The sequence below is a fragment of the Martes martes genome (genome assembly GCF_963455335.1).
Source record: "Martes martes genome assembly, chromosome: X".
NCBI classification, from domain to species: Eukaryota; Metazoa; Chordata; class Mammalia; order Carnivora; family Mustelidae; genus Martes; species Martes martes.
The window spans coordinates 52761323-52778325 of record NC_137897.1 but is presented as its reverse complement, the minus strand read 5'-3'; the positions used below and the strand labels follow the sequence as shown (position 1 = coordinate 52778325).

At 40.1% G+C, this 17003-nt stretch overlaps 1 pseudogene across 1 annotated transcript in view; it reads right to left on the bottom strand.

Moving 5' to 3' along the window:
- The window catches only part of LOC308337377 (shugoshin 1-like), a 56565-nt pseudogene extending 46846 nt beyond the window's left edge, over positions 1-9719 (bottom strand). The window contains exon 1 of the transcript in view: positions 9675-9719. The product of the transcript in view is annotated as a shugoshin 1-like (transcript). The remainder of the gene's footprint in view (positions 1-9674) is intronic.
- Positions 9720-17003: the final 7284 nt, after the last annotated feature.

The following is a 17003-nucleotide window of genomic DNA, read 5'->3' as shown; positions in this document are numbered from 1 at the left end:
GTTGGTTCAGAAAACAAAAATCCATGAAATATCAGTTTAATGAATAAAATACAAAAGCCACAATAGTGATTACTGAACAGACACAGGAAAAAGCATTTGATAAAATCTAACTAGGTTTCATGATAAAAATACCAGGATTACATAGAAACTTCCTCAACCAAGCTCTGGATAGCAAACCCAATAATAGGTATCCATGAAAAACCCACAACTGGTGGTGAAAGACAAGACTGAAAGCTTCCTTGGTACCTCCCTAAGATAAGAAACAATGTCTGCTCTCAGCACTGCTATTCAGCATGGTAGTAGATGTTTTAGCTGGGGCAATTAGACAAAAGAAAGAAAGAAAAACAGAAAGACAGAAAGACAGAAAGGCTGAAAGACAGAAAGAAAGAAAGAAGAAAAGGCATACAGAATGAAAGGAAGATGTTAAAATATTTCTTTTCAGATGATATTATCTTGCATGAAGAAAATTCTAAAAACTACACAAAGTAACAGAGCTAATAAATGAATTCAGCAAAGATGCAGTATAATAGATCACTATACAAATATTAATTGTATTTCTACAGTGTAGCAATGAATAATCCAAAATACAATTAAGAAAAAAAAAAACTCCATCTATAAAAAAGCATCAAAAAGAAAAAAAAATATTTAGGGAGGAAGCAAGATGGTGGAGTAAGAGACTGAAATGTCATCAGGTCCCAGGAATTCAGCTGGCTAGTTATCAAACCATTCTAAACACCTATGAACTCAACAGGAGATAGAAGAGAAGAAGAGCAGCAACTCTAGGAACAGAAAATCAACCACTTTCTGGAAGGTAGAACGTGTGGAGAAGTGAATCCAAAGCAATGGGAAGATAGACTTGAGGGAGGAGCTGGGTTCTGGAACTTTTAGAAGTCTGCTCCACTGAGGGACGTTGCTCCAGAGGCTAAACAGGGGGTGGAGCCCTTGTGGGGACAGTGTGGCCTCAGGACCCATGAGGTCACAGAAAGACGGGGTGCCTGAATGTAGCAGAGCTCCCAGGTGTCAGAGTGGGGGAAGCCAGCTGCAGAGACGGAGACAAAGAGTGTGCTCTCAGCTTGGGCTTACCTTAAACCATGATCTGGGGTACAGTCGGGCCACTGCTTTTTAAGCAGGGACCCCACAAGTGGCAGATCCAGAGAGACCACCCTCCTTCCTCCTTCAGGAAGAGTGGTGCAGGAGTATGCTGCAGGAATCTGCTGGGTTTGGAGACTCCAAAGGGGGCCGTACACCAGAAATAGAAATGCTCAGTCACAGGCCAGGTGAGCTCAGAGTACAGGCAGAGACCAGGGAAATGGAAGGGATTTACTGCTTTTCTCTGAGGGCGCACTGAGAAGTGGGGCCCTGAGCTCTCTGTTCCTACCGGCCAGAGATTTGGAGGCCGCCACCCTCATTCCTGTCCTCCAAAGCTCTACGGAAAGGGTTCAGGGAACAAAAGCTCTGGATAGCAAACCCAAGCACATTACTTAGCCTGGCCCCTGGCAAGGGCAGTGCAATTCCACCTCAGGCAAACACATTTGAGAATCATTGCAACAGACCCTTCCCCCAGAGGATGAGCAAGAACATCCACCCATGAAAACACAACTGTTCGAAGTCTTTGGGATGCAGCAAAGGCGGGCCTAGGAGGAAAGTATATAGCAATACAAGCCTTTCTCAGGAAACAAGAAAGGTCTCAAGTACACAACCTAACAGTACACCTAAAGGAGCTAGAGAAAGAACAGCAAATAATGCCTAAACCTAGCAGAGGAAGAGAAATAATAAAGGGCAGATATCAATGAAATAGAAACCAAAAGAACAGTAGAACAGATCAATGACCCTGGGAGCTGGTACTTTGAAAGAATTAGTAAGATTGATAAACTCCTAGCCAGGCTTTTAAGAAAACAAAGAGAAAGGACCCAAATTAACAAAATCATGAAAGAAAGATGAGAGATTACTACCAACATGAAAGAAATAGAAACAATTATAAGAACATATTATGAGCAACTATATGCCAGTGAACTAGACAATCTGGAAGAAATGGATACATTCCTAAGAGATGAATAAGCTATCAAAACTGAAACAGGAAGAAACAGAAAACCTGAACAGACCCATAAACAGCAAGGAAATGGAAACACTAATCAAAAATCTTCCAACAAACAAGAGCCCAGGGCCAGATGGCTTCCCAGGGGAATTCTACCAAACATTTAAAGATGAATTAATACCTATTCTTCTGTTCCAAAAAATAGAAGTGGAAGGAAAACTTCCAAACACATTTTATGAGGCCAGAATTACCTTGATCCCAAAACCAGGCAAAGACCCCATCAAAAAAGAGAATAACACACCAATATTCTTGATGAACACAGATGCAAAAATTCTCATCAAAATACTAGTCAATAGGATCCAACAGTACATTAAAAGGATTATTCACCACGGCCAAGTGGGATTTATTACTGGGCTGCAAGGTTGGTTCAACATCTGCAAATCAACCAATGGGACACAATGCATTAATATAAGAAAGAACAAGAGCCCTGTGATACTCTCAATAGATGCTGAAGAAGCATTTGGTAAATTGCAGTGTCCTTTCTTGATCAAAACTCTTCACAGTGTAGGGATAGAGGATACATATCTCAATATCATCAAAGCCATCTATGAAAAACCCACAGCGAATATCATTCTCAATGGGGAAAAACTGAGGGGTTTTCCCCTAAGGTCAGGAACATGGCAGCGCTGTCCACTCTCACCACTGCTATTCAACATAGTACTAGAAGTCCTAGCCTCAGCAATTAGACAACAAAAAGAAATAAAAGGCATCCGAATTGGCAAAGAAGTCAAACTCTCACTCTTTGCAGATGATATAATACTTTATGTGGAAAAACTTTCCATGCTCATGGATTAGAGGAACAAATATTGTGAAAATGTGTATGCTACCTAAAGCAACCTACACATTTAACGCAATCCCTATCAAAATACCATCAATTTTTTTCAAAGAAATGGAACAAATAATCCTAAAATTTATATGGAACAAGAAGAGACCCCAAAAGACCTCAACGTGAGACAGGAATCCATCAGAATCCTAGAGGAGAACATAGGCAGTAACCTCTTTGATATCAGCCACAGCAACTTCTTTCAAGATATGTCTCCAAAGGCGAAGGAAACAAAAGCAAAAATGAACTTTTGGGACTTCATCAAGATCAAAAGCTTCTGCACAGCAAAGGAAACAGTCAACAAAACAAAGAGGCAACCCACGGAATGGGAGAAGATATTTGCAAATGACAGTACAGACAAAAGGTTGATATCTAGGATCTATAAAGAACTCTTCAAACTCAACACACACAAAACAGACAATCATATTAAAAAATGGGCAGAAGACATGAACAGACACTTCTCCAATGAAGACATACAAATGGCTATCAGACACATGAAAAAATGTTCATCATCACTAGCCATCAGGGAGATTCAAATCAAAACCACATTGAGATACCACCTTACACCAGTTGGAATGGCCAAAGTTAGCAAGACAGGAAACAACGTGTGTTGGAGAGGATGTGGAGAAAGGGGAACCCTCTTCCACTGTTGGTGGGAATGCAAGTTGGTGGAGCCACTTTGGAGAACAGTGTGGGGATTCCTCAGGAAATTAAAAATAGAGCTTCCCTATGACCCTGCAATTGCACTACTGGGTATTTACCCCAAAGATACAGATGTAGTGAAAAGAAGGGCCATCTGTACCCCAATGTTTATAGCAGCAATGGCCACGGTCGCCAAACTGTGGAAAGAACCAAGATGCCCTTCAACGGATGAATGGATAAGGAAGATGTGGTCCATATACACTATGGAGTATTATGCCTCCATCAGAAAGGACGAATACCCAACTTTTGTAGCAACGTGGACGGGACTGGAAGAGATTATGCTGAGTGAAATAAGTCAAGCAGAGAGAGTCAAGTATCATATGGTTTCACTTATTTGTGGAGCATAACAAATAACATGGAGGACAAGGGGAGATGGAGAGAAGGGATTTGAGGGAAATTGGAAGGGGAGGTGAACCATGAGAGACTATGGACTCTGAAAAACAACCTGAGGGTTTTGAAGGGGCGGCGGGTGGGAGGTTGGAGGAACCAGGTGGTAGGTATTAGGGAGGGCACAGATTGCATGGAGCACTGGGTGTGGTGAAAAAACAATGAATACTGTTACGCTGAAAAGAAATAAAAATTTTTAAAAAAAGAACAAATAATCCAATCGAGAAATGGGCAGAAGATATGAACAGACATTTCTGCAAAGAAGACATCCAGATGGCCAACAGACAGATGAAAATATGCTCCACATCACTTGGCATCAGGGAAATACAAATCAAAACCACAATGAGATACCACTTCACACCAGTCAGAATGGCTAAAATTAACAAGTCAGGAAATGACAGATGCTGGCAAGGATGTGGAGAAAGGGGAACCCTCCTTCACTGTTGGTGGGAATGCAAACTGGTGCAGTCACTCTGAAAAACAGTATGGAGGTTCCTCAAAAAGTTAAAAATAAAGCTCCTCTGTGACCTGGCAATCACACTACTGGGTATTTATCCTACAGATACAAATGTAGCAATTCGCAGGGGCATGTGTACCCAAATGTTTATAGCAGCAATGTCCACAATAGCCAAACTATGGGAAGAACATAGATGTCCATCAACAGATGAATGGATAAAGAAGTGGTATATATACACAATGGAATACTATGCAGCCATCAAAAGAAACAAAAGCTTGCATTTTGCAATGGCATGGATGGAACTAGAGTGTATTATGCTGAGCGAAATAAGTGAATCAGAGAAAGATAATTATTATATGATCTCTGATATGAGGAATTTGAGAGTCAGGGTAGGGGTTGTGGGAGGTAGGGAAGGAAAAAATGAAACAAGATGGGACCAGGAGGGAGACAAACCATGAGACTCTTAATCTCACGAAACAAACTGACGGTTGCTGGGGGTTGGGGAGGTAGGGATGGGGTCATTGGGTTATGGACATTGGGGAGTGTATGTGCTATGGTGAGTGCTGTGAGATGTGTAAGCCTGATGATTCACAGACCTGTCCCCTGGGGCAAATAATACATTATATGTTAATTTAAAAAAAGGATAATATATTTAGGGGTAAGTTTCACAAATAACTGTAAAACAGACATTGAAAACCATAAAACTTAACTGAAATAAATTAAAGAACAATTAAATAAATGGAAAGCCATTTTGTATTGATGAACTTAATGACTTAATATTGTTAACATGGCAATGCTACCCACATTGATCTACAGATTCAATGTAATATGTATCAAAAAACCCTCTAGCACTTTTCCTGAAATTGACAAAGTGATCCAAAAAAGTATATGGAAATGCAAGAGTCCTAGAATAGCCAAAACTATCTTGAAAAGGAAAGACATCTAGAAGACTCACACTTCTCAATTTCAGACCTTACTACAAAGCTACCGTAATCAAAGTACTATGATAGTTGCCTGAGGAGAGACATATAGTTAAGTAGACTATAACTAAGAGTCCAGATGAAAGTTCATACATTTATGATTAATAGTTTTTCAACAAGGATAATAAGACAACTCTATGGAAGAAGATACCTTTTCAACAAATTGTGCAAGGACAGCAAGATATCTACATGGGAAAGAATGAGTTTGGACCCCCACCTCATACAAATCAATAATAAAAAAGGAATAATTCTATTAAAACATGGACAAATAATATGAATAGTCATTTATCTATAGAAGATATACAGACATCCAACAACCACTTGAAAAAATGTACAACATCAAAAGCCATGAGCTACATGCTAATTAAAACCTCAATGAAATACCATTTCATACCAACTAGGATGGGAATAATTAACAATTAATAATAAAGTAACAGATAATACTGTTGGTAAGTATGTGGAGAAATTTGAGGCCTCGTACACTGCTGATCAGAATGTACAACAGTGCAGTATCTATTAAAAAAAACACTTTGTCAGTTAAACATGGAGTTACCATACAATCCAAAAATTATTACTTAGCCAGAAAATTGCATGAAGTACAGATACATACTAAAACATGGGTTAATCTTGAAAACACCTTGCTAAATGAAAGGATTCAGATAAAAAGGCCACATATTGTGTTGTTCCTTTTATATAAAATGTCCAGAATTTATAAATCCACAGAGACAGAAAGTATTTTAGTGTTTACCTGAGTCTGAGAGAGGGGAAACTGGGAGTATGTGCTAACGGGTACAGAGTATCTTTTCAAGATGATGAAGATACTCTAGAATTAGATAATAGTGATGCTTGCGTGACTTCTTGAACATACTAAAAACCATGGAATGGCACACTTACAAAGGGTAAATGTTGTGGTATGTGAAGTATATATATAAATTCTAGTGTGCCTTTTGTTGCCAATAATTCTTAGTTTCTGAGAGAGGAGTCTGAAAAGGAAATCAAGAGTGCCCTGTAAATTGTAGCACAAATGATGTAATTTAAAAGCGTGCAAAGGTCTTTAAAGTGCAAAGGTCACTAATAAAGGCAGATCTGCATACATAAGTTCCTAATAGCAATCCCCGACATTTGTAAGATATTTTAACATTAGTAAATCCCTTTCCATACATCGTCTCACAACATACCTATGAAGTAGAGAGGACAAATACCATTAACATCTTTGCAGAATTCCAGAGAGTTCAGTGACTTCTCAGGGGTCATACACTATCTTTCTTTTTTCTAGTGGTGGTTTTGCTCTGCTATGATGCATGCATAAAGTAGATACTTTTAGAAAAGGAAATGAACTCTAACTTTTTCTAATTTCTAATCTCACCCATTTTATTCTCTCACCCATTTTCTTGCCGCCAGTGGCAGCAAGATTCTATTGTCTGCAGTGCCATGGGGTGAGGTTACAAAATAGTCCTTTGAAACTGCAATCCCAGTATTCCAAAATGGAGCCTTGAGAGTAGGTAAATCCACACTCAAGTTCTTCTTCTCCAACCTCTCTCCACTTTTCAGTCATTTCCTTGTGTCATTGCCGTATGAAAATACCCAGCAGTATATGAAATGTGATAGATCATTATAAAAGGAAACAGCAGATATCTTCCTCATTAGCTCATGAGGGAGACAAAGAAAAAACTTAATCTTCTTTGTCATTCCAGGCTGGAATGAAAGGAAGAATCTCCATATACATTAGCTGAATGCATAAATGAAAAAATGGTTAATTTTTTAATATTTTGTTGGCCAAGAGAGTTCCCTATATTGTGCTTCTTAAGGAAGCAGTTCAGGTCCTGGAAGAGCATAAGGTTTTGAAAGTTTCCTAAAGAAGAGTAATATTTTTCTGGAATGAAAAGAATCAACAAAGAGACCACCATAATTTTACAAACTTTAAGTCTCATTCTTTTTCTTTGTAATGACTGTTTGAAAACATGGTTCCCCTTCAGTCTCAGTGAGTTTGGTGAGGATACTCTGCGGAATGCTGGCTTAGTGCCCTCTCGATGATGGATGGAATGGGTCAAGGGAGGCCAGAGGAAAAAGCTCAGCTTACTGCCACCTCATTGTCAGTCCACCACAGCCACTACTGACCCTGGCAGTTTGGGCATCAAGAGAAAAAACAAACAAACAAACAAACAAACAAAGAAAGAAAAGTACCTTGGAATCAGTTTCACAAGGTTCATGTGTTAGCCAGGCAAAAATACCTGGCACAAAGCAAGCACATTAAAGGCAGAGAAACTGCTCCATTGCAGGAAACAGACACAATTTTGAGGGTGATGGAATTGAAAAAGCCCATATATTTATAACTTACAACAAATAAATCCATTCTAATAATAGCACTTCTCTTCCCCAATTTGTATACAGCTCAGGACACTGCCCTGTTGCCAAATGCCAGATCATGTCTGCTGGGATTTAAAAACATTAGGCAAAGAAACAAGGGCTTGCTCTTGGAGAAAGTTTTGGTTTTTCTATAAACCCTGCAATTTATCTGCACAGGATTTTAGTAACCTTGCAACTAAAGCTGAAAGCTGAGCCCTGATGGGAAGGCACTCTCATGTCCTTTCTTGGCCATTTTCTGGCTACTGCTCACTTGTTGGGAGACAGTATCTCCATAAATACAATTATATATCTGCCTATCCCTACATCATGCAAAAGTCGTTGGACATATTGCCAATCAATTGTTCAATTACATTTGTAATAGACTATGGGGGGGGCAGGTACTTTCACTTTGAGAGGCCCTGATTCAGAGGTAATCATTGTGATGTGACGGCACACTGGAAGAGATATGCTTTATGTATTAATGACCTATGTGTACATAAAAAACATTCAAGCCAAGAAAGAAAGAAAGAAGAGAAAGGAAAGAAAAAGAAAACATGCAAGCCATGAAGTTATTTGCAAGCAAAGCTGTTTCCCCTATAGGCAACTCTCTTTGCAAAAGGTTCCAGGGTGGTCAGAGGCAAGTATTTATTTAACAATAGCCATGACTCTCCTGAACAATGGTAAGGAGATCCCCTAAAAAAATAAAACTAATATATGACATTTTGCAATTTATATGGTAATTTTATAAGCATCATTTCTTTTGGCTTTTCAGCCGACTGTATTATCTCCGTTTTATAGATGAAGAAATTGAGTTTACAGAGATCAAATGAATTTCCTAAGGCCTACTCTACCACATCATAGCTGCCTTAAACTCTCTGAAGCTAATCAGAGGAAACCTTATCTGCAGGCCCCATTGCCTGTACATATTCCCTGATGTGAGTACACAAACTCTGGATTATATTTCCTAGAACAGTGAGGGTCTCCTTGAAGCAATACATCAATCACAGGCTGCTTCAAAGGGGGTTCAGGTCACTCACTAGTGTTCCTAGCAATGTAGGTGTCAAATGCTCACAGTATCATATAAAGGTTTGTTATTAGAATGTGACCTTCTTTTTGCTGGATATGTGTTAAAGTTTTTGGCATTTCCCTAGGACATCCTAGGAGCATAGTGGATGGGTTAACAAATAAGGAAGAGTGTTACCAAGAAAAGACTGGGCCAAGGTGACATGGCCAAAGGAAAGCCACCGTATGGGAAGACATCTAATGTCCAAAGAATGCTCTTTACTGTTTTATCTGGGATTCTAAGGAATGGCACAGATTCCTACCTTTATTTTCTACACAGGGTATCCAGTTAGTTCTCCCTCAGTATTTACTAATATGTATTTTGATAAATAAGAGCTCATCTTTTTTGTTTTGTGGGAACCCAAAGAATGTGATCTATACTTATACTCAGGGTGAAGAGGCCAAGAACAATGTGTGGTAGCATGAGGAACCAAAGTAAGAGAACCCGAGTCCCAGGGGTGACCCAGGAGTGACCCAGGGGATAGAGCTGGAAAATGCAGTTTGATTCTTATAGAATCAAACACAGAGAGTTCCATGTTCTACTGCAACTTGGGGACCCTGTTTTTTTTTTCCCATGTAGAATTTACAGTTCTGCAATAGATTTTGCAGTCTCCACCAAAAAAGAAAACTAAAGTATTTAAAAGCTACAGCCCCCACACCACATCAGTGAAGTCAACCAATAGGTGAATATAAATAACTCCCTCCAGTTCCTCAAAGACACCTACCATTTCTAAAGATTCTCCCATCAAAAAAGGTAGTGGCAGCTGGCCTCTACTGCACATTAGTAGTTGTAATCCTGTGTGATGGCTGATGTGAACATACCTGTATGTTCTGAGTCTGCTCTGCTGCCCTAAATTCTTCTGCCATGCTGGTTTTCTGATGTCCAAAATCCTCATGGTCTTCTAATGTCTACAGAAGCAAATTTGGAACTGGATATCCCCTCAGGCCATCACCCCTACAATTCTATCGAAAGTCATCTATTGGCTGCTCAGAACTCAATCATCTCTCCCTAGTATAAGGTGATCTCACCACTTCTGTTGTACCCCCAAACCTAACACAATTCCAAGTCCTGTTAAATGAAACATATTTATCTCTCTCTGCAGTCCTTCCTTTGCTTCCCTCTTCCCCTTCTGTTCTTTCAACCTACCAAATGCTCAATGCTTTCATTTGACCCTTGGCTCCTCAGAGCTTGGCACTTTGATGGTTATCTAATCCTTCTTATTCCAGATAAAAGATAACAGAACCTGTTCCAATCCCCTGTGCTTTTCAAAATTTATGAGACTGGTGTTTCATGCCTCCAGAGTCCTGCCAATGGATATACTGACAACCTAATACCCTATAGTGTTTCCTGATAATGGCTGAATGTGCCCCAGAAAATAAACAGTTCCACATATGGTGAGGGTATCAAACACTGTGACAGCTCATACATGGCAAGATACATTCAAGCAGAGGGGCTTTTCATAATTTCTTAACACAGAACATATGATTTTGGCTGGCTATATAGCCACCTGCCTCCCTCCAATTCCTCAACTGTGTCTATCATTCCTAAAGCTCTGCCTATCACATGCTCCCTCCCCTGATCCATGCTTTTGACTTAGTATTTCCACTGGTAGAAATGGGTCCTAAGGAAATTATAAAAAGAAAATTGTAATGTGCATGAATACAACCTAAGTACATGTAAACAATCTAAATGTCTAACAGTAGATGCATAAGAAAAAAAAAGTTATTCTATAAATTATGTAAGCATGAGGGCAAGGCCTAAAAGAATAAGATACATTTTAGTCAGTTGTTGTTTGAAGGTGGTGGCCATTTAAAAAAGCCACTAGAAGGGGCGCCTGGGTGGCTCAGTGGGTTAAGCCTCTGCCTTCGGCTCAGGTCACCATCTCAGGGACCCGGGATGGAGCCCCGCATCTCTCTGCCCAGCAGGGAGTCTGCTTCCTCCTCTCTCTCTCTCTGCCTGCCTCTCCGTCTACTTGTGATCTCTCTCTATCAAATAAATAAATAAAATCTTTAAAAAAATAAAATAAAATAAAAATAAAAAAGCCACTAGTAGAAAGTATACATTTCCAGATTGGTGACGTAATTTCATATGTTTAAGATCGAAGGCTGAAGCCCATGAGACACAATACAACACAAAATAGGTTTCCAACACATCTAAAATAAAATCATGGTTTCATTAAAGTGAACCTTCCACTAAAGAACTCACTCCAGCAGAGACAGAGGTTGGTGGGGTTATGGACATTGGGGAAGGTATGTGCTATGGTGAGTGCTGTGAAGTGTGTAAACCTGGCGATTCATAGACCTGTACCCCTGGGGCTAATAATACATTATATGTTAATAAAAAAATAAAAAAAATATAATAAAGAAAAAGAAATCACTCCAGCAGAGAGAAATATATAGGTAAATACATTACTGAAAGGTAAAGCAAAAAGTGGTCAGAACCACAAGAGCACTGATGAAGTACTGTGGGACTACAGACAAGGGTTTGGTGCCTTTTGATGGGGTGGAGGCTTTTGATGGAGGAAGAGGCTTTTGAATGAAGCTTTGAAGGAACATAGGACTTAAGGATACGAAGATGTGGAGGAAAAACACTTGTAGCAGAGGGAGGAGTCTGAATAAAATTGAGGAAGAAGAAAGTGTGGGCATGCAATGGAATAACAGAATAGTTTAACTACATTCACTAGTTTAATAAATAGTTAACTGGTTTATTATATAGTTTAACTACATTAACTACAATACTGCAGCTTCCTGCAGTATTTTGTTATGCTTGGATGCAAAACAAATACTAATCATTCATTTTGGAATAGAATGAAAAATGGAACACAAATGACCAAGCTGAAATAAAATTAGATTAACATTCTTTTGTGGGGGGGAGGCTTTGATTTAGATCAATTAGTTTCTCTATAATTCTTTTTTTAAAGAATTATTTATTCACCCTAGAGAGAGAGTGAGAGTGCCTGAGTCGGGGTGAGGGGCAGAGGGAGAGGTAGAGAGAGAGAAACCCATGCAGGCCTCATGCCCACCATGGAGCCCGACTCAGGGCTCCATCTCATGACCCTGAGATCATGACCTGAGCTCAAACCTAGAGTCAAATGCTCAACTGACTGAATCATCCATGGGCCCCTCTCCATAGTTCTTAATAACATAGTTTCTTTAGGCCTTTGATTTAAAACAATCAATTGCTGCATAATCTGTCCCATTTTTTACTTAATCTTTCTTATGGCACTTATCAGAACAGTATTTAATTTTTGTTTACACATTGATATCCCCCACTAAACTTTGAGATCTTTGAAAGGAGGACTGTGTCTCATTCATCGCTCAGTCTCCAGTATCAAGCAGAAGTCCAGGAATATGCTTGCCTCACTTGTTGCTTATCTGTTGCTCCTGCTGAACTGAGATTTTTTACTCTTATCTCTCTCCTTAGTTCTTAGCATAAGGCCTGATATACAATAGTGGCTGAAAGTATGTTTTATTGAGATGGATTAGTTCCCTTCCTGTTCTCTTAGTCCTCTATACCTCAGTTTCCTCATTTGCAAGCATTTACTACCTCATAGGGGTGTTGTGAAGTTAAGAAAGCACTTAGTGTAATACCTAACACATAGAAAATGTTCAGTAAATATTAGCTGCTGTTACTATTATCATCATTAATGTTTGTTGTTCTTGATAAGGTTTCCAGACCTGCTGATAGGGACTGGCCCCTCAAATTGTGATGGTCTTAGTCAGAGTTGTTTTAAAACTTAGCTGACCTTCAATTATCATATGGTTTTGCTTATTTGTGGAGCATAAGGAATAACACGAAGGACATGGGGAGATGGAGAGGAGAAGTGAGTTGGGGGAAATTGGAGGGGGCGACGAACCATGAGAGACTGTGGATTCTGAGAAACAAACTGAGGGTTTTGGAGGGGAGGAGGTGGGGGTTGGGTGAGTCTGGTGGTGGTTATTATGGAGGGCATGTATTGCATGGAGCACTGGGTGTGGTGCATAAAGAATGAATTTTGAAACACTGAAAAGAAATAAAAATAAATAAAAATTAAAAAACTAAAACTCGGGGCGCCTGGGTGGCTCAGTGGGTTAAGCCTCTGCCTTCAGCTCAGGTCATGATCTCGGAGTCCTGGGATCGAGCCCCGCATCGGGCTCTCTGCTCGGCGGGGAACCTGCTTCCTCCTCTCTCTCTGCCTGCCTCTCTGCCTACTTGTGATCTCTGTCTGTCAAATAAATAAATAAAAAAAATCTTTAAAAAACTAAAACTTAGCTGACCTTGGAGAGTATGTCCATTAGACTAGAAACTCCCTGACAACAGGGCCAACTCACACTTGTCTCTGGGCCCACACAGGGCATGACACAATACATGCTTGTTGAAAAAAATGAATGAGTATAAGCTACTCACCTCCAGGCTTTCTTCTCTGCCACTAGACCATGAGAATACAAATACTCAAAATCTAATTCCCTCTAACTAGGAGACAGGGACTAGGAGCTCTGTGCTGCCCAGAATTGCTCTAGCCAACTCCTTTTGTGTTTTTTGGTACTCAAGAATGTACACATCTGCAGAACTACTATATTCTGAATTGCATCTGAAATATGCTATCTGTCTTAAAATAATTACTACCAAATTATCTATGTAAATAGCAACACATGAATTATTTAATGTACTAGCATTTCCACAGTGAAATCATGGGACCCCTGGAAACATTCAATAATTTGACATGGGGCTGATTTTTCATTCATGTAGTAGAAGACATTGTCTACAGTGTTTTGTTCACTCTATTTTTTAAAATCTGACACTATGCAAGGAAACTTCCAGTTACCTTACCTCATGTAATTCTTTTTAAAAATATTTTATTTATGAGAGAGGAGGAGGTGGAAGAGAAACCCAAGCAGACTCCTCACTGAGCACAGAGCTGGATGCAGGGCTTGGTCTTATGACCTTGAGATCATAATCTGAGCTGAAACCAAGAGTCAGACACTCAATCAGCTGAGCCACTCTGGCACTCCAACTGCATGTAATTCTTATAACTACTCTGGGGATGGTCCTTATCCTCATTTCACAGGTGAGAAGACTAAAGCTCAGGGAGGAGAGGTCACTTTCCCAAGGTCACGCAGTTAACAAACCTTGGACTTAAATCAAGTATTTTACTCCTATATCAACAGGGCTTCTAGGTAGAGACCATTTTAGTATCTTTGTAGGGCTCTTAGGTAGATGAGAAGTCACCCCACATATCCAAACCCCTTTCTTTTGTTTTCTACATTTATTTGTGCTGCCATATAATCATAATCTGAATCTAAATTTGCTGGCTAGTCCTCATCAAGTTGCAAAGAAGACAAAGAAAAACTTTTTTTCTTAATTTAATTTTATTTTTTCAGTATTCCAAGATTCATTGTTTATGCACCACACCCAGTGTTCCATGCAATACATGCCCTCTTTAATATCTACTACCAGGCTCACCCCTCTCCTCCCACTAGAACCCTCAGTTTGTTTCTCAGAGTCCACAGTCTCTCGTGGTTCATTTCCCCCTCTGATTTCCCCCAGTTCACTTTTCCTTTCCTTCTCCTAATGTCCTCCATGGTATTCCTTATGAACCACAAGTAAGTGAAACCATATGATAATTGACTTTCTCTGCTTGAGAAAAAAACGTTTTCTAAGTAACCATGGGCTACAGAGGAGTTTCTGGGGAGGCATGGAGGTTACACAGGTTCGGTGGCAGAAGAGGCAGGGTAGTGGGAAGGAGGATGCCTTTAGTTATAATCAACACAAATAAAGGACGATCCCTGTCTGCATTTTGAAGCTGAACAGAGCTAAGGAACCTTAAGAACTGGATATCCACCTACTAATGGGCCCTGGGGGCCCCTGAGAGGTTATTAACCATTGCCCAAACACATAGGATTTTAGGTAAGATCTGAATGTGACTCAGGAAAGAGTTAGAGATAAGCAGTATGCTACACATTGATTTTGGTTGGCTCACTTTTGGAAGGATCAACATTGAAGAGTGAGTGGGGGTGGAGAGATGTATAGCCAATCTATGGGAAGCAGAATGAATTCCAGCATATCACCAGTGTTTCATTTCAAACACAGTAGAGTCATAGGTCATATCAAGACATTATCCTATTTTTGAAAGAAATGCCCCTTACCCCCCAAAACAATAACAAAAATAATAACACTACAACAAAACCATATTCATCTCCAAGAGGTCTAATAACCAATAATATAGAAGGCAGCACTCTACATAAAAGACAACCTGGGGGCGCCTGGGTGGCTCAGTGGGTTAAAGCCTCTGCCTTCGGCTCAGGTCATGATCCCAGGGTCATGGGATCGAGCCCCGCATCGGGCTCTCTGCTCGAAAGGGAGCCTGCCTCCCCCTCTCTCTGTGCCTGCCTCTCTGCCTACTTGTGATTTCTGTCTGTCAAATAAATAAATAAAATCTTAAAAAAAAAAAGACAACCTGGCTTGGTTTCAAAAATATCCATCTGGCTTCAGGAAAAGAAGCCTTAAAATTTTATTTACAGGGGCACCTGGGTGGCATAATCGTTGGGCGTCCGCCTTCGACTCAGGTCATGATCCCGGGGTGCCGGGATCAAGCTCCACATTGGGCTCTCTGCTCAGCGGGAGGCCTGCTTCTCCCTCTCTCACTCCCTCTGCTTCTGTTCCCTCTCTCTCACTGTGTCTCTCTCTGACAAATAAATAAATAAAATCTTTAAAAAAAATTTATTTACATAGGTGCTGGCTCAGGTTTCTATTGAATCTGGCCTCAACATACTTTAAAACATACCTCTGGCTGGACAAGGGAAACCAATGGCTGAAGAACATGGGGGATAATTTAGGAACTTTATTAGCTTTTGTCCTGGCCTATGGCTATGGGCCTGCTTACCAGGAGGTCAGACAAGTTTTGAAGATGAAGACACACAGAAAGCTATAACACCTTCAAGTCCAGAGCCTGGAAGCCAGGATAATCAATGAAGTATGTGCTTGCTGAGCTGTCTGGGGAATGTTACACATAGTGCCCTGGAAGACAAAGAAGGAAGGAAGAAACTAACCTCTGCTATATTGTTATACAAATACTATTGGCCCTTTCTGATCAGTAATTAAGTAATACTGAAGAGGTGTGTGTGTGTGTGTGTGTGTGTGTGTGTGTGTGCGCGTGCCTTATATTAACCAGGGGACTACCACAAATACCATTTCCCATCTTCCCTTTCTGGTTTCCCAGGGGACACCACAAGTGCATATGTGCCAGTGGCTAAAGCTTTACTCTAAGAGAAGAAACCAAAACTTACTGGGCACTGGAAGCTGTGTTACACATTATTTGTTCTTAGAAGAGTCATGTAAGCTATTACTCTCCTCACAGAAACACAGAGAATTTAAGCAACTTGGGATTGAACTCAGGTCTACCTATTTCCCATGGCTGATGCATAAAAAAGTGAACCACTGACAAATGGACACATCTGGAGTATCTATAAGATTTTAGAGCTTTATTTGAAATATTTCAGTTGTTATAGATTTACTGCTAAATTCTTCAAAACCATATAGTCCAACTACTTCATTATTCATATGAAGGTTTGTTATGCAAGGAGGGAATGAGACATGCCTAAAGTCACATGGTAAGTCAATGGCAGAAGCAGAGCCCTTTTGGTGCTCTTGCATTACATCTTTTTCCACTACCAAGACAGCAGCCTACTTCCAAAAAGCCCAGAGATTAGCATAGGACAGGAATGTGTAACTGGGCATGGGGTGGGGCAGGCACAAAAGGCTAACTGAAGTCTGGTCAAGGGACCTGCTGCATGTGATAAGCGGAACTCAACCACCTCTGTACTGTATGTTTCTCAAATAGACCTCTTGCTTTCATGTAATCCTGTCTTTGGCTAGTCTGTTCCCTCTTTCTGAAGTTCCTTTCCTACCTTTTTGTACCTAGCAAATTCTTATACATCCCTCAAGACCTAAATCAACCCTTAACTTTTCTGTGGAGCCTTCACAAACTTCCAGGTAAAACAACTCCCTTTCTTATTCTGTATGCTCTAGGGGATTGTGCGTGTATTTCTAGTTCAGCAACTTATCCCTGTTATGTTGAGAACTTTCTGTCATATTCACTCCACATCCATTAACTAGTTGTGTGACTTTGGGAAGTCACTTTGACTCTTCTATGCCTCAGTTCACCTTGCAAA